Genomic DNA, 6197 nt, shown 5'->3' with positions numbered 1-6197 from the left:
AGCTTAAAATAGCCAAAAATGCCCCTATTTGGGTGGGAGCAAAAACACGTTTTGTGTGTGTGTGTGTGTGTACCCTTAAATGCAAATGAGCTATTGCTTTTCGCTCCCTTACCAAAAGAGGCGCTTTGGTTAAAATTTATCTGATTTCAAAAAGTAGCACAGAAAAAATAGCAGACAGCGTCCAACTTACTGAAAGTAGAAACTATGGTAATACAAAACTGTCAGTCAGCAGCTGTGGGCGGGGCTTTTGCAGTGTGACATCACATTGCTAAGAGAATCAAAATGGCATGTCTAATGAGACTGCTTTGGTTTAATGGGAATTAAAAAAAAATAAGGGGTGAATAGATATTTTTCATTGTAGGGTGGTTGTGTCCAACACACATTTATGTCCAAACACCTTGTAAAATGTATTTTGTATAATAGGTGCCCTTAAATTATCAACTTGGTTTTGTATGTTTAACATACAATTGCTAATGAGAAATAAAAATGGGACGATATTAAAATACATTAAGTTGTAAAACAGTTGTGGAGTTTAGATCATATAGTTAAACTAATCTGTATGTTTCTAAATTTGATGAGAAATGTCTGAGTTTGTATTGAAATCTTTAATAACATTGCTTTTAAATCCAGACTTGACAAATCTGAGCTCAGGTTGTCTTCTGAAACTCTTATAGAGACATTAGTGAGATTTCTGGGTCTTTTCTCAGTAGAAATATCTTAAAAGTTTCAATTAGTTCTCCATTTAATCTCACTGATGTTTAGCAGAAAAAAATTTAGGTATTTGGATCATATCTATTAATTTTCTTTCTTATGGTTGGCAACCACCTTCGATACTAATCCAGAGCCGTATTTATAAGTGTTCGTAAAGTCATTTCAGAGAATTGTTTCTGAACACATTATAAATATTAGAAATGTATTGCTGAAACACGTTGCAAAGACTCTGAACTGTGTATTACTTATTTGTGGAGTTACGTCGTTAAACCGTTTTCCTCTATTTCTCTGATCAGGATTATTTAGGCGGGGCTAAAACGGTGGCTCGATGATGCACCGAGGCCACCGTGCATGGCCCCACCCCTAACACAATTGCGAACATCCATTCAGGTTGAAGCGGTATAAGGGGCTAATCACACCAAATGCGCTTTAAACGCTTGGAAACGCAAGGCGCGACGCACTGCCTTTTTAAAAAAAGAGCAGTGCGACGTGGCTTTTATATTGCTAGGCAACCACCAAGTCAGCTGTCTTGTCAATCAAATATTGAAGCGTGAGCGCTCTTTTGCTGTTAACTGTCATATTAGCAGAAACTTTAAAAAGAAGGCGCTTGCTCTGACCTTGTTTGAGGGTGAAAGGTGCACAAACACGCAGGAGAGAGTAAACGAGTGGAGTCCGGTTCTTCAAAGCAACTGTAAACTTCCCTCACCACAACGTAAGGCCCGCCTCTCCCCTCATTCGATTGGACAATGTAAAGACGCGAATGACGTCGGGCGCTTCCCCGCACTCAGCGCTCCTTCAAAAGCGCGTGCTGCGGCAAAAACCGCAATGCACTCTGTGCGCATAAACAGCGCGCAAACGCCCATAGAATATCATTCAAAAAAGGCGCCTGCAACTGCCATAAACGCTTTTGGTGTGATCAGCCCCTAAGACAGCAGTATTCCATTTCCAATGGGTTTTAGTGCCGAAAGCAGACGCGCCCCCAGCGTTTGAGAGAAGAAAATCCTGCCTGTTTTTCCAAGATTTTAATCATTTATTTTATTGACTTGTTTTATTTTCTGTGGTGTGGCAAACTGAGAAAATATTTTAAAATCTGACTCAACACGGACTTTAAGACAAAAATTATAACAATATTCATAAGATAAATTATAAGACATTTATAAGAATGTTCTTAAGTGCAATTCTCGAAAATTTCTCAAGAACTTTCCAGCTCCCCTACAGTTAAACATTTCATTTTTACCGTTTTAAATATCCATTCAGCCGATCTCCGAGTCTGGCGCTACCACTTTTAGCATAGCTTAGCATAATCCATTGAATCTGATTAGATAATTAGCATCATGTTTAAAAAAAAAATTTATTTAAAACTTGACTCTTGCAGTTTACGCAGCGCCCGAAAATAGTCCCATTGGTATCTTTCAATAGCAGGGGACTATTTTGGGGCGCTGCGTAATATCATTGCACCTCCTGCAGCCATATTACGACAACAAAGTTCTTGATTATTACGCCAGAATGAGAGTATAGTTCCTAGCCATCATATCATAACTTTCAATTTTCCGTCGGTCTTCATACACAATGTAACTACAGAAGAGTCAAGTTTTAAATAGGAAAAATATTGAAACTCTTTGGTTATTTTTTAGCATGATGCTAATGGTCTAATCGGATTCAATGGATTGTGCTATGCTAAAAGTGCTAGCGACAGACCCGGAGATTAGCTAAAATGATTCCAAAACGGTAAAAATTAAATGTTTAACTCTAAGGGAGCTGGAAAAGTAGCCTACTTTCAAAACAGTGGAGTGTTTCTTTAAGAACATCTTATTTTTTCGCTTAAGAATAAAATGAAAGAAAGATCTTGCGTATATATACCTTAGTGGTAGAGCATTGCAATAGCAGCACAAAAGGTTTTGGGTTCAAACCCAGACAAAAATGACCCAAAAATAGCTTATAAAAGAAAATAAATGGCAGTTAAGACAAATTTTCTTAAGAAAGTTGTAAATCCAGCATTTAACACCAATCATGTTTCCTTTATGAGTGTGTAAATATATATAATTCTGTACTTTCCACACCTCAATAAGCCAATTTCACAAAATTGAAGAGAAACACATTATAAATGCTATAATTACTCGGTGACCGTAATTAGATAACAATTTCAGAGGAAAACTGATCTCCCACCAAACCAGATTCCTGAAACTCCCAGCTATGTGTGGAATCTAAACACTGACAGCTATAGTTGGGTAGTCATGAGCACCAGCTCCCGTCTAGTTGATCGGAGCAAACGGAGACACGCTTTGTGTGAAATGTTTCCCCGCATACTGTTTGCACTCTCTGGAGTTTGTAATGGGATCGGATCTGTGGGACATCACTCCCACTTTCACACCTCTCCTTCTGGTTTCTTTACGCAGATCTGGGGTGTTGCGATATCTCAAAATCTGCCTGTACTTCACAATGGTATGAGCACAATTCGTCTCAATGGTGGATTGTTGCTTTTTATCATCATGGCATGGATGGAATGGCATTATTGTCATTCGGGCTCGCTGCTACTTGGCAGTAATGAAAGCAGATCCAAGAATTTCCCACGGTGTGATGTGCACAAGCAAACATGTGGGTTAATATGAGCAATAATTAAATTATTTGCCTTTGTGTGAGATGATGGTTGATGTTTATGTCTCTACTCATGTTGGCAGACAAGTTGGGATTACATGATCAGCTAAATATGATCAATTATCTTATGTAGGGTTGGGGAAACCTTTTTCGACTTTCTAAATGGGTGACAAATTTCTCATGCGTGACAAGACGACTGTTAAAAGTTTTTTTGAAAATTATTTTTTGCACCATGCTGCACCCACACCAATAGGTGTCGGTATGAAGGACTACTAGCAAAAGAGCCCAAATAAAACTTATACTACTCGAAGCATGGGTATTAAAGCATTAGGCTACTTTTAAAAATAAATTTGTAGTTTTACAGCACAAAATGATATGAAACAAAGTTTGTGTTTTGTTACTAAATTCAAGTAACAAATAACGTTTTGGCGCTCTTTAATATGCCGTGACGTGTGATGGACAGGAACACATTGGAGGTCGGAAGTACGACCTCTGACTTTATCTCAAACATAATTATGTTAAAAGGTTCTGTGGAGGACACAAATATATTGTACGCAAAACATTTATAAGTTGTGTGTTGTACCGTGTCCCACCCCAGATTTATTTTCTTATTATAGCCATGAACATATTGGCCCATAATAAACAACTTCATACAATAGCTGAACAAAGACTCATCCCATGCATTCTGTGGTCATTGGCAAAGTTCTTACACCCCTATTGTTTCAAATGGCATGTCTAATACGGTCTTGTCTGCATGTTACTGTAAAAATTCTTGCTGCACTAAAATGTTTAAGTTTAATCAATTTAAAATTGCAATTAAATTTCAACTTTCTTGGATAGTGAGGAGTTGCTATGAATTATAAAAATAAAGTTGACATAACTTAAGCTAATTCAACTTAAGAATTTATAGCAACTTCTTACTAGTCAGGAAAGTTTAAATTAATTGTAAATTTAAGTTGATTAAACTTAGACAGAGACAACGGAGACAACTTAGTAAAAAATTTGTCCGTTTAGGGCTTCTGTAGAAAAATGGCGGCACAAAATGGCGACTTCCATGTAAGGGGACCCCCAGTGTATGTAGATAAAAAGGTCTCGTTCTAAGGTAATAAACACATAACGGTTCATTATGAAAGGTCTTTATGTGTATAGTTTTGTATATTATTTTGCATTTCTGTCAAGAGATCCTTCTAAAAATTACACACTGCACCTTTAAATGACAAAATTTGGCTTGTCTATATTTTGGCAACCCTGTTACCAAAATGTGGCACTGTTTGTAAAATCGCAACTAAAGTCATTTTTTTAATGATTTACTCCTTTTTTAGATAAAATCATCCTACATGTTGTAAAGATCATTTTGTGAATTTAGAGTGAATTTTACAGACAGGCTCACAAATAATTCGACACTGTAGTCAATGGCTTTGAATACAGTTAAAACTCTGTTATAATTTGCATAATTTATTTATTTTCTAGCAAAAAAACATTAAATAAAATAAAAAAAATAATTGCTTAAATAAATTTGGACTAAATATTAATTTGAAGTTATTAATAAACTTATCTTAAAGTAATGATATCTTTACATTAGAGCAAAAAATTGGCTTGGTCAATTATCAAACAATAACCTTTGTAACGGTTTAACTGTTGAATGCAGTTGCTGTAACAATATTTATAATAATTAATAAAATGGAATGAGGTTTATTTATTTATTTTTTTGCATTTTTGCTATGTTGTGAAAAGTCGAAAAAATATAGTTTAAGTATTGGGAAGTTGTGTGTGGTAACACAGACTGTAAAAAGTAAAAGCTGCTTGCTTCAATTGGCAACACCTAAAAAAATAGTTTTATAAACGTAAGTTTTCTCGCTTTAAGTGAAAATTTTAAAGTGAGAAAATGTAAAGAATTATTTCAATTAACATTTTCAACTTAATTTTTTTACTTAAAGGTTTTGCGGAGGATTTTCTTTTTCCGTATGGATAATCAAGACTATTAGTCCTCCTAGTTGTCAATCAGGAATGTTGCGCAATTGCATTTTTTAAAAAAGTGAAGAAGGCAGTTATTTTCGAAAATTCGAGAAAATCCTCCAGATACACCTTTAATGTGAGAAAATATAAGTAAAAAAAAAAACTTACAAAAAACTTACTTCATACAGTGCATGGTTGAATTGTTAAATGCAGTTATTGTAGTGATATGTATAATAATTGATAAATCAAATGAGAATTATTATCACTCTTGACATGCTGTGGAAATGATCAAAATTAAACCATTTAAGGAGTGGGAAATAATTTTAACAGGGTTGTAATACTGTTATATTTTTTTGTTTTATACATTGAGAGGGGTCAGTGTTCCTGTATAGCTCAACTGAGAGCATCGAGTTAGCGGCGCAAAGGTCATGGGTTCAACCCCCATATGCATACTAATATAATTGTACAAATTCGATAACAGCGTCTGCCAAATGAGAAAAACGATTTGTGACAATACAACTTCGCCAAAATCGCCATTTTAAGGAGGTTCTGTAAACTACATTGGATTTGTACCCTGTTCTTTGAAAGTGCCGAGCCTTTCATTTTAAATACCCTTTGCATGCGTTTGTTAGTCTTCTAGCAGCATGCGTTTGTCCCCGGTGGATTAACACCACTTTACAACACAAATTCAAACGATTCATTTCTCGAGTCCTAAATCCTCACACTTGACTGGCAGTCTTACCCAGCTGCCCGTGTTCGTCGTCTGCCTGTGCCCGACCACCCTTCAGTAAAACCCCTGTGTGAGGTCCTTTAATGTTTCACAGTGGACATGTTGCAAAGCCGTCTCCAAGAGCTCAACACAGAAAGCTTTGTTCTGTCTGGGATTGGCACTGCTACAATAAGAGCTGTATTGTAGTATGTAGATGTCTGATAAT

This window comes from Misgurnus anguillicaudatus, chromosome 6 (genome assembly GCF_027580225.2).
Source record: "Misgurnus anguillicaudatus chromosome 6, ASM2758022v2, whole genome shotgun sequence".
NCBI classification, from domain to species: Eukaryota; Metazoa; Chordata; class Actinopteri; order Cypriniformes; family Cobitidae; genus Misgurnus; species Misgurnus anguillicaudatus.
Note: the sequence above shows the minus strand (reverse complement) of the source record.